Here is a 27,295-nt window from a genome sequence, read left to right as displayed (position 1 = left end):
ATTTACTTATATGTCTACTTTTCAGAGATAATAGGTAATTAAATTTTGATGATTCATTATTAGCACAATTAAAAAGTAACCTAAATAATGGTCCCGTATATTTTAATTGTTTTAGAATTTTCTATAGATATTGATGAGCAAAATGCTATGGGTACATTAATATTAAATGTTAAAACAAAAAGCATAAATAGTAAGGTAAATACAAGAGAAATAGCAATATTATATAGAGTATATTACAGATTAATGAAACTAACCTTAGGCCCTAAGGCTAAATTAATTAGTAATAAAGGACCTACCATGCTTATGTAAGCTAACCATAATCATAATAATACCTTTGTCCCCAAAATGATAAAATGGAATGATGTATTAATAAATGATAATTGACATTTCGACTCCGTAACGGAGCCAGAAATAGAAGAACATTCAAATATTGAACAAGTAGTACAATATCTAGATGAATCTATAAATTTAAAATTTCTAAGATCTCAATCATTTAATCAAGCATCTTCCAGTAGAAGAATGTCCTTTTCTAGAACTTTAGTCTCCAAGTCTGTAGAAGAAAGGGAAGTAACATTAGAAGATATTAAAAGAAAATTAAAAGGAGTTGATTTCTCAAAAACAATTCCAAAAGTAGAATATGAATCTAGAAATTTAAAAGCTAAAAAAATCAATAAGTTCCACTGCTAGTTAAATGCTAAGAGAAAGAAATTCTCTATGCATGATTAGGTCAGATGTAGTATTTGAACCTGAGTTTGAATATTTAGATAAATTATGGAATAGTCTATAAAATTATATTAAAAAGGTATGGTATAAGCAAAAATATTCATTAAAAGAAAGATACTCTTTTAGAGAAAAATGGTGCAATGATATGAAAAGATTAAGATGTAATATTGAATTTTTTAAATGATTTAAAATCACAAAAAAATTAGTTGATCAAAAGATTCATTTTACATGATTATTAATAAATGGTATACTACTAGTAATAAAATTGTAGAATCAGCAATTCCTACATTAGAAGAAATTAGTCTAACAGTAGAAGGCAGAGTTGTTACTGCCTCACCCTTTAAATTAGATATAGTACATACTAAAGCTAATCCAACAAATAAGGATATAAATAAAATACTCCAACAAAATAACTATACAAATGAGTTATTACATGTAGTATCTAAACAGATTCTCAAAGCCGAAAATAAATCAGCTTTTACAGATAAACCAAGTTCTTATAATTATAAAAAATGAGAAACTCATCCAATTTTTAAATTACCAGAATTCTCTAAAGATAAATTTCCAAAATTTGAAGAAAAGTTTGCAGTAACCGATGATATTTTAGGAAAAAATAATTAAAGATTAAAATCCGAATTAAAAGTCTCCAATGACAAGATTATAAGAACTTTATCAGAAACAAATAATAATGAAATTAACAAACTAAGTTCTAAACATTCAGTTAAAAGGAATTATTATAAAAAGACCACATTTCCAGATATACAGTATGAAGAAAATGAATTTTTATCTCACACTTCACATTCTGGAAAAGAAGTCGCGAAATGAAATATTGATGGATTAGCAGAACATCAAATATATAATAAACTACATGAAATGGGAATGGCCATTACGACATATAAAATTGCCAGATTTTCAGATAAACAAGCAACGTTTATGATTATATCAGGTTTTACAGGTTGTACAAAATATTAGTGGGATAATTATCTCACAGATAATAATAGACAAAATATTTTAAATGCTTCAACTATTACTCAAGCTATTAAAATCGAGTCAACAGGGCAAACGATTGTAAATCAAGTCTTAGAAGATGCCACCGCCACTTTGATTTATAGTATAGCTAAGCATTTTATAGGAGAACCTCAACTTTTCCAAGATAGAAGTATAGAGATATTATCAAATCTATCATATCCAAAGTTAGACGATTTTAGATGGTATAGAGATGTTTTCTTAAACAAAGTCATGATTAGAGAAGAATGTAATCATGATTATTGGAAGGAAAAATTTATAAGTGGCTAACCAACATTATTTGCAGAAAAGGTTAGAAAAAAATTAAAAGATAGGTTTGAGGGAAAAAATCCTTATAGTACTTTAACTTATGGCGATATTATAAGTTTTATAAATAGCACAAAATTAGAATTATGTACAGATGTTAAGCTTAAAAATCTACTAAAAAGAGATAGTAAAATTAAAATATAGGTTTGAGGGAAAAATTCCTTATAGTAATTTACATAGCCAGCAGAGGTTAAATTATAATATCTGGAAAGTCTATGCGCGATCCGAGAATTGAGCGTTCGAACCTATGATATGAGACATCATAGCGTAAGAAAAGAGCAAGCAATCAGTACTTTGAATATACTGGTATGCTAAATGAGGTAGGATGATATGCATGGTTTCATGTGCATGAATAATAACTGACTGAATAGCATGAAGTACTGAATAAAATGTATGGAATCTATAAGTACTAAGGATGCATATAATCGGTAAATACTGAGGATGCGTGACCAAGAATAAAATATGTTTTAAATATAATCTATAACTGAAATACTAAAATTTGATAACTGATAATTGTATGCTATGGTAAATGCAAACCTAAATAGATGTATACGGAATACTGAACTACTGTGGAAGCTATCTATAACCGACATGCCCTAATGTACTATCAAGGTCCAACCTGTAACCCCATCTGGAAGGATGTTAATACCATACCACGGGTACTAATAATGGTTGTGTAGATCCACTAATCTAATATCCCAAAGGACAAGTGTGTCATGCCTATTTGACGGGGGACCCCTCAAATCCTACGCTGGCTATGTAGTTCTAGAACCTGGGGACTGCTACTAACGTCTCATGCCTACTGACAGGGGAGACAAATGCCTCATATGTACTGACAGAGGAGACACCATCCCTACGTTCACTCGGTTCTAAGTTTTACTCCAAACTGAAGGACGTTGAATTCAAAACTGGTCTAAGTTTAACTGATCTTAATGACTGACTGAACTGGTAATGCTCATGATATATTATGAAATCATTTTGTGGGTACTAAAAACTAAGTAAAATAGCTAAATTTTGGGTATTCATAACCCCCATCACTCGATAGAAATGATAGCAAAGTTGTACTAAAATTTGAGGGCATAATATAAAAGCATTTATTCAAAATTACTTTTTTTAGGCATTTCATCAAACACAAGCTATGCATAGTTTAGGCTAAACTTGGAAATAGTTTAAAGCTTGTAGGAATAGCATGATTTTAACATCAACATCACTAATTATGAATTGAATTGTCAAATAACACTATTCAAATATATAGGGTTTAATAACAACAACAATTTTATGTAAACATGGTATAGAATTAAGATTCATTGGGATTCATGGTTAAAATCACAATAGCTTGTAAAAATCACAACTTTGATTTTGAAATTAGATTTTTAGACTCCATGGGTTAAAGGAATCCATGGATGAACATATAACATACCTCAATTGAAGAATTCTTGAAAGTTCTTGAATTGGGATCCTTGAATTTGAATTATCTTGGAAAAAATGGTGAATTTTGGAGTTTCTTAGAGTTGAATGTTGAATCTTTAGGGTTTCTTGGAGAGAAATTTGGTGAGGAATGAGTATATATTGCTTATAGTAATGTCTAATATCTTGTGTTTACGACTTTGGGGTAGTAGGGAAAAGATCCAATTGCCCCTCACTCTTATAAACTGAAAAATTCTTAACCCAGATTGCGATATTGAGGCTTGCCGCTGAGCGGTATTGATGCCACCGGTATTGCACCATCGAGCGGGATAATAGTAGGTACCTACTTCTTTTAGAAAACTCCAATTTGGTGGTTTACTATTGAGCGATATTGGCTTCACCGCTATTGCACCACCGAGCGGTGTAGTCGCGGCAGCCCACTGTCTCACACGAAAAATAGTATAATGTTTCACTCGTTTATCAAATTTAGGCAAAAATGGTATCGTAGGAAAGATAATTCAATTATATATTTGTTGATGTGTTATGAGCTCAAAAATGTTTTGTAAAATGAAAGATATGATCATTTAAAGTTGACTATAGTATCATCCTTCTCGAGAACTCAATCGGTAAGGGATATTTTGATTCGTCTAATAGGTAGGAGTTATTTGAATCCATAATATACATCAAACTCACTCATAAAACTACCAAGACACTATAATTTATTTCTCGTGAGCTTGAATAATATCCCTAACATTATCTCCCCCTTGGAAACATTCTTCCTCGAATGAGATTAGTTAAGCTGAAAACTCTGAGGAATTTTTGTTACATGCCGAATATTTATGATGGCAACATGATTACATGACTGAGTTTGAAAGATGACACAAGAATGAAATAGTTGTGTGTATGCATGACTAACATGAGAATGATATGCAGCTGGAACAGAGCATGGAAAAGAGAAATTCTAAAAAGATTGTTACCTTAAGTTGAATCTGAGTTTGCAGAGATAAATGAGGGTACTTGGTCTGCATATCTACCTATGCTTCCCAAGTTTCTCCCTCAACGGAATGGTTCCTATGAAGAACTTTGACCAAGGTAACTTCTTTGTTCCTTAAACTACGAATCTGGCGATCAAGGATCTCAACTGGAATTTCTTTGTAAGAAAGGTTGTTCTAAACATCTACACTTTCTTAGGTAACAACTACAGCTGGGTCACCAATACACTTGTTCAACAAAGAGATATGTAATACTAGGTGCACTGATGCTAAGTCTACAGGCAATTCAAGCTCATAAGCCACCCTTTTTAAATGGCTCAAAATTCTATAAGGGCTAACATATCGGGGACTACGCTTCCTCTTCCTACCAAACCTCTTAACCCCCTTCATAGGAGAGGTTTTCAAATATAAAAAGTCACTAATCTCAAACTCAAGATCTTTCTTTCTCACATCTACATACAATTTTTTTCAGCTCTGGGCTATCTTAAGCCTCTCCTTGATAAACTGTACTTTCTCCAAAAAATCAAACACCAAGTTAGGCCCCACCACTGTGGCCTCACCTACTTCAAACAAACCGATGGGAGATCTACATCTCCTTCTCATAAAGTACCTCAAACGGAGCCATCTAAATATTGAAATGATAGTTGTTATTATACACGAATTCAATCAAAGGCAAGTGGTAATCCCAAATACCCTTAAAGTCAACTACACATGCTCTCAACATATCCTCAAGGGTCTGAATGGTCCTTTCTACCTAACCATCTGCCTGAGGGTGAAAGGTTGTTCTAAGGTGAACTTGGGTACCAAGACCCTTCTGAAAAGCTTTCCAAAAGTAAGAGGTGAACTGAGTACTTCTGTCTGAAATAATAGATAGCAGAATACCATGCCACTTAACCAACTCTTTGAGATCGAGCTTAGCATAGTCCTCAGCTGAATAAGAAGTATGGACTGGAAAGAAATGGGCTGATTTGGTCATCCTATCCACAATGACCCAAATTGAATTATATTGCTAATGTGTATGAGGTAAACCTGTCACAAAATCCATGTTCACTTCCTCCCACTTCCAAGTAGGAATACTGAACTCCTGCATAGACATAATTGGCTTTTAATGTTCAATCTTAACCTGATGACAACTGGAGAACTTAGCTACAAACTCTTTAATATCTCTCTTCATCCTACTCCACCAATAGATTTCCCACAAATTGCGGTATATCTATGTAGCCCCTGGATAAATCTAGTAACACGCACCATGCGTTTCTATAAGAATTTGATATCTCAACTCATCAACACACGGTAAATATAGTCTACCATAGCAACGCAATACACTATCTTCGTCTTAGAAGAAAACCTCTACTTTCTGATCTCTAATTGACTTTTTCAGCCTCACTAGACTAGGATGCCTATCTTGCTTTTCTTTTACTTCAACAACCAAAGAAGATTCCAAACTATTCTACACCCAAACGCTACCCTCAACTGAATCAACCAACCGAACACCTAATCTGGCAAGCTGATGAACTTCCTTGACTAACGTATTTTTATCATCCTCAACATAAGCAACACTACCCTTAGACAATCTACTAAGGGAATCTGCCACTACATTGGCTTAATCCAGGTGATACAAAACACTCATATCATAATCTTTCAGCAATTCTAACATCTCTTCTGACACATTTAAATCTTTCTGTGAAAACACATATTGCAAGCTTTTGTGATCGGTGAACACATCAACATCACCCTATACAAATAATACCTCCAAATCTTTAAGGAAAACACAACAACTGCTAACTCAAGATCATGGGTGGGTAATTCTTTTCATGGAGCTTAAGTTTCCTGAAGTCATAGGCCACAACTTTACCTTTTTGCATCAAAACATACCCCAAACCAACTCTAGAAGTATCACAGTACACAATAAACCCAGCTGAACCATCTAGTAACATCAAAACTGGGGTTGTGATAAGTCGAGTCTTCAAATCTTGAATACTCTTCTCACAAGAATCTGACCACTAAAACTTAACTTTCTTTTGAGTCAATCTGGAAATAAGGGACGTAATAAATGAAAATCCTTCAACAAACCACTGGTAATAGCTAGCCAAACCTAAGAAATTCTTAATATTTGATGGAGAGATGGTTCTAGGCTAGTTTCTCACCGCTTTGGTCTTTTGAAGATCAACTCTAATGTCATCACTAAAAATATGGCCAAGAAAAGTTGCTGATCTTAACCAAAATTCGTACTTACTGAATTTAGCGAACAACTAATGGGCTCTAAGTGTATGGAACACTATTCTGAGGTGGTCTGCATGATCATTTTCACTATGGGAGTAGAAAAGAATGTCATTAATAAAGACTATGACAAACATTTCCAAGTACTATTTAAGCACTCAGTTCATCAAGGCCATGGAGGCTACTGGGGAATTCGTCAAACCAAAGGACATGACTAGAAACTTGAAGTGACCATATCGAGTTCTAAAATCTATTTTTGGAATGTCACATTCTCTAAATTTGAGCTGATGATAGTCGGATCTGAGGTCTATCTTAGAAAAGTACCTGGTACCCTGAAGTTGGTCGAACAAGTTATCGATTCTAGGAAGTGGGTATTTGTTCTTGATTGTGACTTTGTTCAACTGATAGTAGTCAATACACATTCTTAGCGAACCATCTTTCTTATGCACGAGTAGGACTAATGCACCCCATAAGAAAATGTTGGGCCTGATGAATCCCTTGTCTAGGAGATCTTTCAACTCTTTGAGTTTGGCTGGAGATATTATGTATGGTGGAATAGAGATAGGTTGAGTTTCTTAAAGAAGGTCTAATCCAAAGTCAATTTCCCTTTCGGGAGAAACTCCGAGAAAATATTTAGGGAATATATTTGGAAATTCTCTCACCACTAAAACTGACTCAAGAGTTGGAGTCTCACAATTAGAATCTTTGACTCGGACAAAATGATAAATACACCCCTTGGATATCATTTTCCTCACTCTAAGTTATGAAACAAGCTTACCCCTAAGCATTGTAGTTCTACCCCTCCATTAAAGGACTATTCATTTGGAAATTGAAAATAAAAAACTCTGTTTCTGCAATAAACTGACGCATAGCATGAGTAGAGCCAATCTATGCCGAGAATGACATCAAAATCTATCATATCTAGCTCTATAAGATCTACTGAAGTAACTTTGTAAGACACTATAATTAGGAAGTTCCTGTATACCCGCAGGGCTATAATAGAGACACCCACTAGGGTAGACACCAAAAATGGCTCTGCTAAGATTTTGGAACTAACTCCAAAGTTTATGGCTATATAAGGTGTTACAAAAGAAAGAGAAGCTCCAGGGTCTAATAAAGCATAAACATGTAAATAGAAGACTTGCAACGTACCAATAATCACATCAGGAAAACTTTCCTAATCTTATCGGTACTAAATTGCATATAGTCTGTTCTGGCGCTGACCACTGGTGGCACTGGAAGTGGCGCCCTGTTGGGTCGAGTGACCTGATGGTGCAGCTGAAGAGTTATCCTGACCCTGTTGGTAATCATTCCTACTTTTCCATATACCTATCGTACACTCACTTAATCTGTGGCATGGCTTTCCATATCTGAAACACACATTGCTGCCAGCTCTGCACATACCCTGATGATTCCTCTTGAACTTCTGGCAAATAAGATTAGTTCGAGCACTACTAACACTCGCCTAAGGCTTAGGGCCTGGTGCCATATCCCTTTTATCATTCCTAAATTTGGTTACTGGGGCACTAGATGAAGATAGAGATGGGAATGAAGATTTTTGATGGAATTAAGGACAATTACCACCTTCTGACCTCGACAGATAAAAGTTAAAGCTTCCTGTCCTGGCTTACTTATTCTTCCTCTCCTTTTTCTTAAGCTTTTACTCCTTAATCTATTGAGCATGGACCATTAGCCTAGATAAGTTTATCTCCTTTATCACCATTGCAGTTCTACACTTTTTGACCATACAGTCAAACACCCCAGACATGAACTTACTCATCCTAGAACTGTTATTAGCCACCACATGAGGAGCATACCTATCTAGCTGAGTTAATTTGAGGAAATACTCTCTCACACTCATGATGCCCTACCTCAAACTGATAAACTCTAACATTTTGTCGTCCCTCATCTCTAATAGGAAGAAATTATATAAGGAGGCTGTATCAAACTCCTCTTACTCTACAGGCCCTGCATCTGGGCCTCTATCCCCTTTCCACTGCTTAAACTAGGTATGGGCTACATCCTATAGCTGGTAAGCAAGTAATTCAGCACTTTCACTAAAAGTCATCCCTATAATATCCGTTAACTTTGGACCATGTCTAAGAATTCTTGCAGATCCTTTTCAGATTTAGATCCCAAAAATAGAGAAGGATTAATTTAGGTAAAGTCCCAAATCCTAGCTGCGGCAGTATTGGCCACTGGGTTAGCTGGAATGGTAACTAGCCGCTTATTTTGGACTGCTACAGAGTGAGCTAGAGTAGTGAATGGAACTTTGAACTCTGCATGAAAAACATTCTCATTCAGGGGATTTTGCTTATCGAGTGGAGGTGTTGGCTGGTTTCTGTTTCTTTTTCTATTAGTCTTTCTGGGAGGCATGTTCTATAAATGAAAGGAAGATTGAGTTAGAAAAAAAGTTTAGCTTAGGCTTATGGTCATTCGCATGACATAAATACTGAAAGAAGGGAAACTTTTCCTAAAACATCTTGTAGCCTCCTATCCATAAGTGTGGTTCTCTTCACACCCATGCACAAGACTCTACTTGACGCATCTTTCAAACTTTCTAGAACACTTTAAAACCTTAGACTCTGATACTAAGTTTGTAACACCCCGAGAGTACACCTTGTGCGTCACACGGTGCTTCCAATATTGAGCGACCACAAGCTAACCCATGAGCTGGTACCTGCTGTGAGCACTGAGTAAAACTGATATCAAAAGATCATATATGAAAATAAACTGAGAAATGCCATAAGGTTTTAAGTCATAAATCTGATAAGTCTGTAAGACAAAAATGATAATGCTGATAAAGACAACTGAAATCTTAAAACTAACTAACTATTTGTACTATTCTGAAAAGCCTCTACTAACTGAATAAGAGTTGATGGGATAGGCCCCAACTAACTCCAACTAACTATTGAATTGAAAACAAAAAAATAAATATAGTCTATCCTTAAATTATGAGGAATCACCACTGCTATGGCTGGTAATTTAGAAAGTCTATGTGCGATCCGAGAACTGTGTGTCCGAACCTATGATATGATACATCATAGCGCAAGAATAGAGTATTCGATCAGTACTTTGAATGTACTGGTATGCTAAATGAGGTAGGCTGATATACATGATTTCATGTGCATGAATAATAACTGACTGAATAGCATGGAGTACTGAATAGAATGTATGGAATCTATAAGTACTGAGGATGCATATAATCATTAAATACTGAGGATGCGTGACCAAGCATAAAACATGTTCTGAATATAATCTATAACTGAAATACTGAAATTTGATAACTAAATAAGTGATAACTGTATGATATGGTCAATGTAAACCTAAATTGATGTATACAAAATACTGAACTAAGACTATAGGAGCTAGCTATAACCTACATGCCCTAATGTACTATCAGGGTCCAACTTGTAACCCCAGCTGGAAGGGTTTTAGTACTGTTCCATGGGTACTAACAATTGTTGTGTGGATCTACTAATCTAATTTCCCGAAGGATAAGGGTATCATGTCTATCTGACGGGGGACCCCTCAAAGCCTATGCTGGCTATGTAGTTCTGGAACCTAGGGACTACTACTAATATCTCATGCATACTAACGGGGGAGACAAATGCCTCATGCCAACTGAAGAGGGACGTCGTCCCTATGTTCACTCGGTGTTATGTTTTACTCCTAACTGAAGGACACTGAATTTAGAACTACTCTAAGTTTAACTAATCTTAATGACTGACTGAACTGATAATGCTCATGGTATTATGAAATCAATCTGTGGGTACTGAAAACTAAGTACAATAGCTAAATTTTGGGTAGTCATAACCCCAGGACTCGATAGCAATGATAGCAAAATAGTACTAAAACTTTGAGGGCATAATATGAAAGCATTTATTCAAAATTCCTTCTTGTAGGAATTTCATCAAACACTGTATATACATAGTTTCGGCTAAACATGGAAATAGTTTAAAGCTTGTAGGAATAACATTATTTCAACATCAACATCACCAATTATGACTTAAATTATCAAATAACATTATTCAAATGTATGGGGTTTAATAACAACAAAAATTTCATGTAAACATGGTATAGAATCAAGATTCATAGGGATTCATGGTTAAAATCACAGTTTAAAATCATAATAGCAGTTAAAAATTACAACTTTGAATTTGAAATTGGATTCTTGGACTCCATGGGTGGAAGGGACCCATGGATGAATATTTAGCATACCTCAATTCAAGAATTCTTGAAATTTCTTGAATTGGGAACGTTGAATTTGAATTATCTTGGAAAAAAATGGTGAATTTTAGAGTTTCTTGGGGTTGAATGTTGATGCTTTAGGGTTTCTTGGAGAGAAATTTGGTGAAGAATGAGTGTATCTTTTTATAGTAACGTGTAAACATTTTTTTATGACTTGGGGGTTGTAGGGAAAAGACCCAATTGCCCATCACTCATTTAAACTGAAAAATTCATAACCCAGATTACGATTTTGAGGCTTACCATTGAGTGGTATTGATTCCACCGCTATTTCACCGTTGAGCAGGCTAATAGTGGTGACCTACTACTTTTGGACAACTCTAATTTGGAGGTTTACCGTTGAGTGGTATTGGCTTCACCGTTTGTAACACCTCAATTTTCTAAATCGAAATGCTATACGGTACTTATGACCCCGAGGGACCACAAGCTAACCCATGACTGATATCTGTACCTGTATACTACAATTCATGACATAATAATGTGGAAAACATGCACAATAGGCCATAAGGTTCAACTGAAATAATATAACATCCATATGGGTGAAAAATACCCAAAACAACTGAAAACTGAATCTGAAAGCTAAATCTGAGCGTAAATTCGAAAGCCTCTAAGTACTGTCTAAAATAAGGAGTTGAAGGAACATGTCTCCAATTAACTCCGTAAAACTGATAACTGGCTAAAATAATAATTAATAAATTAAATCGTATGGTCCTCGAATGAAGAGGACTCACTGAATCACTGTGAATGGAAATGCTACTGCCACTGCTGGTCTGGAGCTTGTGTCTCTGAACCTATGGTGTAACATGAAAAGAAAGTACCATAGCACAAATGCATTGGTAAAACTGTAGTACTGAGTATACAAGTGAGGTAGGCTAATGCAAAGGGTTTATATGCAGGAATAATGCTAATTGACTGACTGATATGAACGTAAGAGTACAAACAAACATACATAGAACTGAGACCATGAGTACAGGGTAGCTAAATCTGTATGCTAATACATGACTGGAACTGTAGTTCAAATAACATGAGCGACTGTGTCTGACAGTCCTGAATCTGGTAGAACTCTTTGAGTCCCGTGCTATAACTGAATTTGATTGTATCTAACAGTCCTAGTATACTGATATCTGAAGAACTATCTGAGTTCTTTTATTGAGACTGATACTAAAACTGTGGGAGGTAGTTGTTTAACCGACATGCCCCATGTATACCATTACGTCTAAGCTGGGGTCCAATCTCTACCCCGACTAGAGGGGTGTCAATACCGCGCCACTAGTAAGGACAGTTGTGAGTGACCCTTATCTAGCAGGTACTTAAAATAAGAATGGTGGGACCCTAAACTGACAGTTTAAGCCCCCTCATCAACCCTAATCTGACAGGCTAAGATGTCTCAACCTATGCTGGCTACGTAGTTCTGGAACACAAGGATGACTACTAAGAATTGTAGGTGAGTCCCCATCCTTGGGTTCACTCGGTGCTAACTTCTACTCCCATCTGAAGAGACTAAGCATGATTCAACTGACTGTACATGGACAGATTAACTGACTTTTGTTGACTGATGGAGTAGTACTATTATCTGAGAGTTAACTGAGATCATGAGATTTCCGAGGTTTATTGAGTCACATGACTGACTGAGTTCTATAGATTATAGCTTGACTGAGATTATCATGACAACTTGACATGGCTCTGGGAACACATCTATGTTTTTCGGGTACAAAAACCCCCAGGACTCGATAGAAGGAAACTGACACACATGACATGACTTGATCACAAGATTTGAGTCCACAATTCATAAGATCATAAGTAGGGGATATCATATTTCATATAGTTATTCAACATCTTAAACATTGTAGGGAATTCATGGATATATTTTGTGTATATATTGTATATCTCCATTATCTTGCATGCTTCATACCACAACAATAGCAACACATGAAAAGCATGGAATTCATATTGAAGTATATAGCTAACATGAACTTATTATTTAGACATCATAGAACCATAAAAACATGAATTTCTAGCCTCCTAACCATTTTATCAAACACCTTGCATGCATTCTTTAAGGCATAGGTAGGTTTCATACTTGCACCATATTAAACCACCTAAAGTTCATGGTTTTCAATTAACAAACATATATATTCCATGAGAACACCTTTAGACATCACATTGAAACTTAAACAACAATCATCAACATGTACATACTCATATCACCACAAAAAGTTTACAAAATAATATTTAAAACATGGTTCTTGAGCTTTATGAATGGATTGGATCCATAGATGAACTCTATACATACCTTAGTGATTGAATCTTGAAAGAGATCTAATACTTCTAAAGGTTCTTGAAGAATTCCTTAGGCTTGCTCTTGAGGAGATGCTCTTGAGAGAAAACCCTAATATTGTGGTTGAGAGTGTAAGAGAGGGTTTTTAAGATGCTTAACTGAAGAAAAATGGGAAAAATTACGCCTCTTTAGGGTTATAAGTCGTGGAAGGTGAAAGAAATGACCAAAATACCCTTATAAAATAAATTCCCAGTTGCTGAAAATCATAGCTGACGACATTTGTGACAAGGCATCTAAAATGTGACAAGCTATCAAAAATGTTGTCACACAAGAGCTGGAATTATTGGTTTCTGCCTAAGTCTGATGACATTTGTGACAAGGCGTCACAAATGTGGTAAGCTACCATGAATATCGTCACTTAGGAGCTGCTTTCTGCCTAAGGCTGACAACATTTGTGACACGATGTCACAAATGTGATAAGCTACCATGAATTTAATCTCTTAGGAGCTGGTTTCTACCTAAGGCTGACGACATTTCTGACAAGGCGTCACAAATGTGGTAAGCTACCACGAATGTCGTCACACTGTTTCCAGCCTGACATGCTGGAGTAAAATAGGAATAACTCTTTGCTACGATATCAGATTTATGTAAAATTGGTATTGTTGGAAAGATAATTTAAAAATATATATTCTTATAGGTCATGAGATCAAAAATTCCAAGTATAATGAGAGTTATGGTCTTTTTAATCTGACTATGGAAATATCTTTCTCAAGAATTCGATCGGTGAGGAATGTTTTGATTCGTCTGATAGCTGGGAGTTATTTGAAGCCTTAATATACATCTAACCTTCTCATAAACTATAAAAAAACCTTGATGTACTATGCATGAGCTTGGTACATGTCTCTAATATTGGTTTGGATTTTTTGGGGTATTACAATATCTCCCCCTTGAAATCATTCATCCTCGAATGATGACTGATTGAGAAGGGATAAAAGATAAAACGATACATACACTGATCATGCTCAACTGGCACATGATTTTAGGACTAAATTTAATTCTAAACTAAATATATCCCAACTAAACATGCATATCTGATGCATGACTGATAAGTTGAACTCATGAATGCATGATAAGCTATGTACTGATACTTGATACCAATTTTATACTGGAATTTTGAACATGTAACTGAATAAGCTTAAGGAAAATGGTTACCTCGAGCTAAGTCTAAATTAGCAGAGAAAAGATGAGGGTACTTGGTTCGCATGTATGCTTCTGCTTCCTAAGTGGCTCCCTCCATGGACTGATTCCGCCAAAGAACCTTGACTAGAGGGACTTCTTTGTTCCTCAGCCTATGAGTATGATAGTCGAGGATTTCGACTGGAATCTCTTCATAAAAGAGGCTATTCTGAATTTTAACGCTCTGAATAGGGACTACAACTTCTGGGTCACCTATGCACTTCTTGAGCAAAGAGACATGGAAGACTAGATGAACTGAGGCTAGATCTGAAGGCAATTCAAGCTCATAGGCTACCTTGCCAAAGCGACTGAGAATCCTGAAGGGACCGACATATCGGGGACTGAGCTTTCCCTTCTTGTCGAATCTCTTTACTCTTTTCATGGGAGAGATCTTGAGATAGACATAGTCATCAACCTTGAATTTGAGATCCTTTCTACGAACATCCGCATAAGACTTCTGTCAGCTCTGAGAAGCCTGGAGTCTTTCTCTGATCAACTAAACTTTCTCTAAGGTATCGAATACTAAGTCAGGCCCTATGACTGTGGTCTAACTAACTTTAAACCAACCGATTAGAGACCTATATATCCTACCATAGAGAGCTTCGAATGGAGCCATCTGAATACTGGAGTGATAGCTTTAGTTGTATGCGAACTCAATCGAAGGTAGGTGGTCATCCCAGCTTCCCTTGAAATCAATTGCACACGCCCTTAGCATATCTTATAGAGTGTGAATGGTTCTTTCTGCTTGACCATCTGCCTAAGGATGAAAAATTGTACTGATATGAACTTGGGTTCCAAGACCCTTTTTGAACGCTTTCCAGAAGTAAGAGGTAAACTGGGTACCTCTATCTGAGATGATAGATAGTGGAACACCGTGTAATCTGAATAACTCCCTAATATAGAGTTTGGCATAATCCTCAGCTAAGTAAGAGGTACGAACTAGAAGGAAATGAGCTGACTTGGTCATTCTATCTACAATGACCCAAATTGAATCATGCTAATGACGTATTCTAGGCAAACCCGTCACGAAGTCCATGTTCACTTATTCACACTTCCAAGTAGGAATAGTGAACTCCTGTATGGAACCACTAGGTTTCTGATGCCCTATCTTAACCTGCTGACATGTAGATCACTTAGCCACAAACTCTACAATGTCCCTCTTCATCCCACTCCACCAATAGATCTCCCGGAAGTTGCGGTACATCTTAGTGGCCCCTAGATTAATACAGTATTGCGCACCATGCAATTCTGCAAAAATTCACTGCCTCAAGTCATCTACACCGAGAACACACAGACGACCCTGACAACGAAGAGCACCATCTCCCCCTTGGGTGAAAACCTCTACTTCCTGACTCTGAACTAACTCTTTTAGCTTGACAAGGCTAGGATCCCTGTCTTTCTTCTCTTTCACTTCGAAAACTAGAGATGACTCTGAACTACTCTACACACATACACGACTCTCTGAAGAGTCGACTAAGAAAATGTCTAGTCTAGCAAGCTGATGAATCTCTTGAGCTAATTTCTTCTTACTATCCTCGATATGGGAAACACTACCCATGGACAGTCTACTGAGTACGTTGGTTACTACATTTTCCTTGGCAGGATGATAAAGGACACTTATGTCGTAATCCTTCAAGAGATCTAACCACCTTCTCTGAAGAAGATTGAGATCTTTCTAGGAAAAGACATACTAAAAGATCTTATGATCTATGAAGATGTCTACATGAACACCGTATAGATAATGCCTCCAAATCATTAAGGCAAAGACAACTACTGCTAACTCAAGGTCATGAGGAGGATAATTCTTCTCATGGGGATTTAACTATCTGGAGGCGTAGGCTATTACTCTACCATGCTGCATGAGGACACAACCTAAACCTACTCTGGATGCATCACAATATACTATGAATCCATCAGAATCGTCTGAAAGTGCTAAAACTGAAGCTGAGGTGAGTCGAGTCTGCATCTCTTGAAAACTTTTCTCGCAAGGTTCTAACCACTGAAACTTGACCTTCTTTTGAGTCAATCTGGATATAGGAGATTCAATAGAATAAAATCCCTCGACAAACCATCTGTAATAGCTAGCCAAACCCAAGAAACTCCTGATATCTGATGGAGAGATAGGGCGAGGCCAGTTTCTTACCGCTTTAGTTTTCTAAGGATCTACTCTAATACCATCATCGTAAATAATGTGGCCAAGGAATGCTACTGATCTTAGCCAAAATTTGCACTTAGTGAACTTGGCGAATAACTGGTGATCCCTGAGAGTCTGAAGAACAATATTAGATGGTCTGAATGATCACGCTCTATGCGAGAATAGACCAGAATATCATCTATGAAGACTATGAAGAATATGTCCAAGTACTGCTTGATCACCCGGTTCATCAAGTCCATGAAAGTTGCAGGGGCATTTAAAGACCAAAGGACGTGACTATAAATTCAAAGTGGCCATACTGAGTATGAAAAGTTGTCTTCGAAATGTCACATTCTCTAACTCTAAGCTGATGATAGCCTGATCTTAGGTCTATTATCTGAGGTCTATTTTGGAGAAATAACTGGCACCCTGAAGTTGGTCAAACAAGTCGTCTATCCTAGGCAGCGGATACCTGTTCTTGACCATGACTTTGTTGAGATGACAGTAATCAATACACATTCTGAGAGAATCATCTTTCTTGTGCACGAATAAGACTGGCACACTCCATGGGGATACACTGGGCCTAATGAATCCCTTATCTAAGATATCCTTCAACTGATCTTATAATTCCTTGAGTTTTACTGGTGCCATTCTGTATAGAGGGATAGAAATAGGCTGAGTATCTGGGAGAAGGTCTATGTCGAATTCTATTTCCCTTTCGGAAGGAATGCCTGGAAGATCTTCGGGAAAGATGTCTGAGTATTCATTAACCAATGGGACTAATTTGAAACTGGAGTTCAGAAATAGAATCCTTAACATGCACGAGATGATACACACACCCCTTAGAAATCATTTTCCTTTCCCGAAGGTAGGAAACAAGCTAACCCCTGAAAGACGAAGGTTACTCTTCCACTCTAGGACGGGCTCATTCGGGAACTGAAATTGAACTATCTTATTTTCGCAATCGACTATGGAATAGAAAGAATAAAGCCAATACATGCCAAAAATGACATCAAAATCAGTCATCTCTAACTCGACTAAATCTGCTGATGTAGATTAGACTGAGAGACTGACTTAAAATTATGCATACTAGCACAAAATAAATACTGAAGAAATGGAACTGTTCCTAAAACATCTCATAGCCTCCTGTACATAAGTGTGGCGTGCAACACACCCATGTACAGTACTCTACTAGATGCGGCTTTTAGACTTCCTAGGACTTTATTGAACCTTAGGCTCTGATACGAAGTTTGTAACGCCCTGATTTTCTAAACCAGAATGTAACACGGTCCTTATGACACTGAAGGACTACAAGCTAACCCATGAATGATATCTGTACCTGTATACTGCAATTCATGACCTTATAATGCGAAAAATATGCACAATAGGCCATAAGGTTCAACTGAAATAATATAACATCCATATGGGCAAAAAATACCCAAAATAACTAAAAACTAAATCTGAAAGCTAAATCTGAGTGTAAATCCAAAAACCTCTAAGTACTGTCTGAAATAAGGAGTTGAAGGAACGTGTCTCCAACTAACTCTATAAAACTGATAACTGGCTAAAATAATAATAAATAGATCAAATCATATTGTCCGTGAATAAAGAGGACTCACTAAATCACTGCAACTAGAAATGCTACTGCTACTACTGGTTTGGAGATCGTGTCTCTGAACCTATGGTGTAACATAAAAAGAAAGAACCATAGGGCCAATGCGTCAGTACAACTGGAGTACTGAGTATACAAGTGAGGTAGGCTAATGCAAAGGGTTTACATGTAGGAATAATGCTAATTGACTGACTGATATGAACGTAAGAGTACAAACATACATACATAGTAATTGAGACCGTGAGTATGTGGTAGCTAAATTTGTATGCTAATACATGACAAAAACTGTAGTTTTGATAACATGAGCGACTGTGACTGACAGTCTTGAATCTGGTAAAACTCCCTGAGTCCCGAGCTATAACTGATTTGGTTGTATCTAATAGTCCTAGTTTACTGATATCTGAAGAACTGTCTGAGTTCTTTTAGTGAGACTGATACTAAAACTGTGGAAGATAGTTATTTAACCGACATGCCCCATGTATACCATTACGGCTAAGCTGGAGTTCAATCTCTGCCCCGACTGGAGGGGTGTTAATACCGCACCACTAGTAAGGACAGTTGTAAGTGACCCTTATCTGGAAGGTACTCAAAGTGAGAATAGTGGGACCCTAAACTGACAGGTTAAGCCCCCTCATCAACCCTAATCTGATAGGCTAAGATGTCTCAACCAATGCTGGCTACATAGTTCTGTAACACAAGGATGACTACTAAGAAACACACCCTAAATTGGTAGGTGAGTCCCCATCCTTGGGTTCACTCAGTGCTAACTTCTACTCCAATCTAAAGAGACTAAACATGATTCAACTGACTGTACATGGACAGATTAACTGACTTCCGTTGACTGACGGAGTAGTACTATTATCTAAGAGTTAACTGAGATCCTGAGATTTCAGAGGTTTCCTGAGTCACATGACTGACTGAGTTCTATAGATTATAGCTTGACTGAGATTATCATGACAACATGACATGGCTCTAGGCACACAGCTATGTTTTTTGGGTACAAAAACCCCCAGGACTCGATAGAAGAAAACTGACACACATGACATGACTTGATCATAAGATTTGAGTCCACAATTCATAAGATCATAAGTAGGGGATATCATATTTCATATAGTTATTAAGCATCTTAAACATTGTAGCGAATACATGGATATATTTCATGTACATATTGTATATCTCCATTATCTTGCATGCTTCATACCACCACAATAGCAACACATGAAAAGCATGGAATTATATTGAAGTATATAGCTAACATGAACTTGTCATTTAGACATCATAGAACCATACAAACATGAATTTCTTGGATCCTAAGCATTTTATCAAACACCTTGCATGCATTATTTAAGGCATAGGTGGTTTTCACACTTGCACCATATTAAACCACCTAAAGTTCATGGTTTTCAATTAACAAACATATATATATTTCATGACAACACCTTTAGACATCACATTTAAACTTAAACAACAATAATCAACATGGACATACTCAATCACCACAAAAAGTTTACAAAATAATATTTAAAACATGGTTCTTGAGCTCTTTGAACGGATCAGATCCATAGATGAACACTACACATACCCTAGTGATTGAATCTTGAAAGAGATCTAATGTTTTTGAAGGTTCTTAAAGAAATCCTTAGGCTTGTTCTTGAGGAGATGATCTTGAGATAAAAACCTAATCTTGTGGTTGAGAATGTAAGATAGGGTTTTTAAGATGCTTAACTGAAGAAAAATGGGAAAAATTATGCCTCTATAGGGTTATAAGTCATGAAAGGTGAAGGAAATGACCAAAATACCCTTATGAAATATATTCCCAGTTGTTGAAAATCATAGCTGACGAAATTTGTGAGAAGCCATCAAAAATGTATCACACAGGAGCTGGAATTGATAGTTTCTGCCTATGTCTAACGACATTTTTGACAAGGTATCACAAATATGGTAAGCTACCACGAATGTCGTCACTTAAGAGCTGGTTTTTGCCTAAGGCTGATGACATTTGTGACACGGCGTCACAAATGTGGTAAGCTACCACAAATGTCATCACTTAGGAGCTGGTTTCTTTCTAAGGCTGGCGACATTTGTGACAAGGCGTCACAAATGTGGTAAGCTACCCCGAATGTCGTCACACTGTTTCTAGCCTGACATGCTGGAGTAAAATAGGAATAACTCTTTGCTCTGCTATCGTATTTAGGCAAAATTGGTATTGGAAAAATAATTCAATTATCTATCTTTTGATAGGTCATGAGATCAAAATTTCCAAGTATAATAAGAGATATTCTCGTTTGAATCTGACTATGGCAATATCTTTCTCAAGAATTCGATCGGTGAGGAATGTTTTGATTCGTCTGATAGCTGGGAGTTATTTGAAGTCTTAATATACATCTAACCTACTCATAAAGCTATAAAAGAACCATGATGTACTATGCATGAGCTTGGTACATGGCTCTAATATTGTTTTGGATTTTTTGGGGTATTACACCACTATTGCACCGCAGAGCGGTGTAGTCATGGCAGCCCACTACCTTATACGAAAAATACAATAACTTTTCACTCAGTTATCAGAGTTAGGTAAAATTTGTATAGTTGAAAAAATAATTCAATTATCTATATACTAGTTTGTCATGAGCTCAAAAAATCTTAGTAAAATGAAAGATAAGCTCATTTGAATTTGACTATAGCATCATCCTTCTCGAGAACTCAATAGGTAAGGGATATTTTGATTCGTCTAATAACTAGGAGTTATTTGATGACATAATATACATCAAACTCACTAATAACACTACCAAGACACTATAATTTATCTCTCGTGAGCTTGAAGCATATCCCTAACATTGTTTGGATTTTTGGGGTCTTACATATACCAATTACTATAGTTATCAATAAAGATTATAAAATTAATAAAATTTGATTGTTTGATTGTAAGATATTGTAAAATTTCAAGACTAACTCAGTCCTTTATAGCATAAAGAGAGGCCCCAGACATAGAAAATTTTAAGCTAAGTATTGACAATTAGTCTTATTTTGGCCTTGATATTCCCATGAACTTATTTTCAACCCTTATGACCTTAAATTGTCGATTTTTAGGTTTATTCATGATCAAGAATGTTAGTAGGTGTTCTCGTTTGAGGCTTCAAACATCGTTTAAGGCTTCAAACATCATTTGAGGCTCTTTTCGGAGTCCAAAAAAATGGATCAATGCGATCTTGATGTATCGCATTGCCTATCGCATCGACCAAAACTTTTCATTAGACTTCAGTACAAATTCCTGTGAGACAAGGCGATATCGATATGCTGCATTAGCTATCACATCGACCATCAATGCGTTGCATCGCCAAGCACGTCACTGTGATGATTTTTGCTCATTAAAAATCTGTATCCAGAGGGGTATTTGGGTTAGTTTCCTATTTTTATTCATCCCTAAAATACTAGATTAAACATTCCATAAGGCAAAATTATTCACTTTCTCTCAGTTTCTCTCAAATTTCTCTCAAGAATAAACCCTAGGGCATTCAATTTCAAGTCCAAGCTTCAAGAACACACCATCAATATTCACGAATTTATTTACCAAGGTATGTTAGGTGTTCATCCAAGGGTTTCATTCCACCCTTGGAGTTCAAGAACCTCTTTAAAATTTCAAGTTTATTGTTTTCATGAATTTCATGATTTTACTATATTGGACTGATGTTCATGATAATTGTTTGGGTTTTAATGTGGGTAATGTTATATGATCTCATGTTAAAACCCTTTAATTTGCAAGTTGTAGTTGCAATCATGATGTTCATATATGTTGTTTATTATTATGTGCATAAATTATGCCCTCCAAGTGATTGATAGAATGTCCATGAGAGTCAAATAGTGAAATCATAACATAATAGCATATGTACAAGTTCATGCCTTACAAATGTTTGATAAAATACCTCAATGAATGAATGAGTTGTGACAAAGTGACTAGCTATCATGATTTCAAGATTGTGCTATGTTTTACTATCTGTTATCGAGTCCTAAGGGCATTCAACACTCAAAAATCTAGCTGTTTAACTAGAATTACAGTAACTTCAGAATAGTCTCAGTCATGTCACGAACAGTAGTACTCAATCAGTTACATAACTCAGTGAACTCAGTCCTGTTCAGTCAGTTAACATGATCAGTAACAGTTAAGTCTAGCCTAGTATAGACTAGTGATCAGTTTAATGTCTATTCTGTTAGGAGTAGGATTCAGCACCAAGTAAACCCAAGGATGAGGGCTCACCTGCCAGTTGAGGGTGTGGTCCATAGCAGCAGTCCTTGCATTCCAAAACTATGTAGCTAGCGTAGGTTGAGATATCAACCTTCCAGTTGAGGGTTGATATGGTGTTTTACTTGCCAGTTGAGGGTACTACTGTTCTCATTCAAGGCACCTTCTAGATGGGGGTGACTCTTCAGTTGTCTTTACCCATAGCACAGTACTAATACCTTTCCAACTGGGGTTACAGGTTGGACCCCAATCGGTTAGATGATTATCTCCCACAGTTTTAATTTTAGATTCAAACTCAGTATAGAACTCAGTTCAGTTTTATAGAACTAGGGTTGTTAGACACAATTACCCAGCTCAGTATAGAACTCAGTTCAGTTATACAGAATTAGGACTATCAGAAACAGTCACCCAGTTAATAGTAATACAGTTATCAATAAACTTAGATATCATTCATTCAGTTATCCGAACTCAGTACCCTGTGTTAATATGATCTCAGTTACAGTATATGTAGTTATGTCCATAGTATTACATAATTAATATTTACAGCAGTTTCAAATATACATGTACTCTCATTCAGTTATATTCATGTTACTCGGCCAGTTACTGTTCATGTATATGAACCCATGCATATCAGCCTACCTCACTTAGCATATTAGTATATTCAAAGTACTGACATGTACCTTTTATTTTGTGCTATGATGTCTTATATTATAGGTTTAGATGAACGGGCTCCTGATCGTACCTAGTAGCCCAGCCTATCAGCAGCAAATTTAGTAGTGAGTCCTCATAGTTTGAGGACAGAGTTATCATTTTAGAAGTTCAGTATATTCAGTAGTTGGAGTTAGTTGATGGCTTGTCCCATCAACTCCATGTTCACACAGCTAGAGGGTTTCAGACTAGACAATTTCAGACAGATGTTCAGTTTTTAATATTTATTTATCAGTATTTGATTCTAGTTATGAACCTTATGGAAGATTCAGGCTAATAAGACTCGAGAGGAAAAGTGCAAGTGATAAAGCAGTAACAAGTAGTGTTATTCAAACAAATAAGGAACACAAGTTTGGATTTGGCTTGCGTCCTTCCACACAAAGCATGATAAGAATACATGTAAAGCAAATAATACAATAAGAGCATCAAAATCCTAAACAAAGTGTATTAAGTTTAAAACCTAAGTTCATTAACTCCCCAGCAGAGTCACCATTCTATCGCGCCCTATTTTGAACCGGTCAAAACAACACACAACGTGTGGTGGCTAATATCGGGAGTCTTGGGTTTAGAAAATTTGTTTTTTAGAGTTGCCACCTAATTTTTAGGAAAATTAGGAAAAAAACATTTTTTGTGTGAATACTCTGTTTGGTCTTTAGAAACATATTTGAGATTCTGAGTAAGGGTTTTGGTTACCCATGGCGAAGATGTTAGGCACCACTCAGAGCCTATCCGAAGATAACCTTACACTTAGGTAAGAAAAAATATTAGAAAAAAAGACTTTTAATTTGCTATTTGCTTAAAATGGTGATAAGAAAACTTATATTATTATTTTTTATTTGTTACCTTATACTCCTCCGTTTAAAAAAGAATGACCTACTTTCCTTTTTAGTCCGTTTCAAAAAGAATGACCCCTTTCCTTTTTTGGCAATACTTTAATTTCAACTTTTCATATGGCATGTTTATGACCACAAGATTAAGGGGCATTTTGGTACATTTGACACTACTTAAATTTAAGGCCACAAAATTCAAAAGTCTTCTTTATTTTCTTAAACTTTGTTTCAAGTCAAAGTTGGTCATTCTTTTTTAAACGGAGGGAGTATAAAAGAAGGAAAACTTAAGGTATGACAAACGTGATGCTACCGCGTACAAGGGAGTAATATCATTATTGTAAAGTATATGTATTGATATTTTTTAAAAAATAAAAAATAGTCTTTTGTTTTTATAATTGCGATAGATAAAAGAACTTGTTATCTTTGTGTGCATATGAATAAAATTTATCATTAATTTAAAGTGAATGGTTTGTTTAAGACAAATTGTGAATATGAGTATTTGAAAACATGAAAGGATATAAAATTGATTGGTTAGTGAAAAATGAATTTGGATTGAAAATGAGCGAGAAATAAATGGGGTAATGTAATACATAGATATAATAGGACTAAAATGATTCAATAACAACAACAACAATAACAACAACAACAACAATAATAATACTAATAATAATAATAATAATAATAATAATAATAATAATAATAATTAAAATAGTGTAGATAATAATAATGATAATAATTATGGTATAAATAATAATAATGATAGTAATAATAAAGTTGGTAATAATAATGAGCAATAATGATGATGAAAATAATTATAGTGATATCGAAAATAATATACCTTGTACGTAGTAGCGGATGAACGTATATACCTCGCGTTCCTAACCTTTGAAATCTGAAGGGAGTAAGCTTATGCATATGTTGAAAACTAAGAGGTTAGACTAATTAAAATAACTAATGAACTCTATCGAAAGTATGAGTTAATGGTTCACTAAGTTAGTTTTTGAAATTTCATTTGTCATTTTTAGAGACGTGTGGAAATTACTAAATTAAAAAAACAATTTTGCTTTAGGCAAAGTTAGCTTTTGGAAGGGTTAACTAAATGACAAAATCTATATTATTTTACGAGTTAATTAAAATTTGCATATTAATATCTCCATATTAGTAGCAAACTCTTATTCCTATATCAAAATTATTCTCTCGAAAATAAAAGAAAGTCTGACTTCCTAAATTTGAGCCTTAAAAAGTCCAAGGCATGATAAAGAAAATTAAAGATTTAATATAAAATATTTTAATTCACAGAAACTAATGTCATTAGACTCCCATTCATCTTGACAAATATTTAGATCAAATAGAGAATCAAGCAAACTACTCCTATGCACAACTTCTTCTAGAAAGATTTGTAATCTAGCAAACCCAAGTGTAACCCAAAATGTAAAGGGAACATTACTAGTAGTTTTAGACTATATGTTCCATACGGACACAAACACCTCAAAAATGAAGAATGGCCATCCTTAAAATTATAATGTAAGCCTAAAGGTGTAGATGAAAAATCTCTCTGTCTCCTTTTACCATATTCTTAGGGCAAATCAACTATCCCAATTTTGACTTAAATAAAATTTAAAGCAAACACACAACATCTCACAAATAATAAGATTATGAAAATTGTTGCCTTAAAACTCGAAACCATTGTGAACAAGAGTGCCTTAGTGCATTTGTCTGATGAACTAGTTTAACAGTTTCAATAATTATAAATTCGTCATTCCATTTGGCTTAGTAATCTCCCTATTGTTAAGCACCCATTAACATACAAATATACACAACCCATTAACATACTTGTGTACACACAACCCATACAAATATGCATACCTATACATATACACATGCAGTAAATTTTGCCAGCATTTTAGAAACATAACCTCAAAATCAAAATACAACCCATGGTCAAACCGAAACTAAATAAATTATAAAAGAAGCTTACCCCATACTCCAATCCGGATAATATATCTTGACCCGACAACTTGGAATCAAACTTCACATACACAAATAACCAAATACACATATCGACATACGCATTGAAAATTTTAAGGCCAAAGTGTCACTCATATGCAGCAACACAACAATATCATACACTTGAACCAAATCCAAAAATCTCAAGTTTTCATAAAAACTAAAAAAAAAGATGAAAAAAGGATGAATACGCACGTTTACAAACCTTCATGTTTGCATTTTCATCCATGGAATGGTTTTACAAAAACAAAAAACAGCACTATGTTTTTATTCCACAAAACAGTGTATACAACAATAAACATACAAGCTTACGAAAAATCGCACACTAACCTAGATTTGTAATCAGTCACTAATAAACCAAAACAGCCACTCATTTTAACGACATCAGTATGAAACTTCCAACAAATTTAAACCGAATTGATATTCTCATAAAAAAATTAAAAAAGAGATGGAAGAGAGACGAGAAAAAGGGTTCGCACCTTTTATCGGGCAGCAAACTTGGGGCTTTAACGTCAAGCTACTTTTCGGTTGGCGAACTCAACTGTAGAACTCCAAATTTGGATCAAAAATCAAGAATAAACAGACAATTTTGAGGCCTCTCTTTCTCAGTTTTTCCTTTGTTTTATTTTTCACTCATTTTTTTCACACTTCTTTCACAGATCTTCCTTACTTTTCTCACAGATTTTTTTCTTTTCCCTCCCTTACCGATATTTAACCTTTCACTCTAGATTTTTAGCCTTTTAAAACCTGTCCCTCCATGGTTACGGATGATCACTATTTATAGGTACAAATTTAGACTTGAAAGTCCGAATTTAAAACCTCAAAAATTAAAATAGAAAGAAGAAAAAGGGAGAGAGAAGATTTGAATTAAAAAATCTCCTTCAAAATCAATAATAGATTGTTGTATCATTTTGGGACTGCTCTTTTCTGCCACTTCAGATTCACGGGCTTAGGGAGCGAAAATAGGGGAATCTCAAAAGGGAGCCATAGCTATGGCGATGACCCGACTGATGTAAGCTTCTATTTTAAGGTGGTAGAGAAAGGAAGAAGAGAGAAGTGTGGTTTGTGTTGTTCTTTTTTGGAAAATAGATGGAGACTCATCAAATGACTCCTTGGAGAAAGGTCACGCGTGACCTGACTCCCTTCTTTTATGGTGAGAAAAGATGTTATCATACAGACATTGTTGACTGAAATATGGTTCATCCGATCATTTGATCGGACAGTCTAGATTTAATACACACACATACATATGGGTAAATATAAAGAGTTGATTAAACGTGACTATTTTTTATCCATCCGATCTTTGATCGAATGGTTCAAATTTAATTTAA

The 27,295-nt window shown here is 35.6% G+C and overlaps 1 long non-coding RNA gene across 1 annotated transcript; it reads right to left on the bottom strand.

The window, feature by feature from the left end:
• Positions 1-193: 193 nt before the first annotated feature.
• On the bottom strand, positions 194-27,295 carry LOC124886386. Its single transcript, XR_007043490.1, has 2 exons — positions 26,444-27,295; positions 194-550 (listed from the first exon to the last, which is right to left on the bottom strand). It is a non-coding gene; the product is annotated as an uncharacterized LOC124886386 (long non-coding RNA).

The sequence above is a fragment of the Capsicum annuum genome, chromosome 8, assembly GCF_002878395.1.
Source record: "Capsicum annuum cultivar UCD-10X-F1 chromosome 8, UCD10Xv1.1, whole genome shotgun sequence".
Lineage (NCBI taxonomy): Eukaryota > Viridiplantae > Streptophyta > Magnoliopsida > Solanales > Solanaceae > Capsicum > Capsicum annuum.
This window is presented reverse-complemented; position numbering and strand designations above follow the sequence as displayed.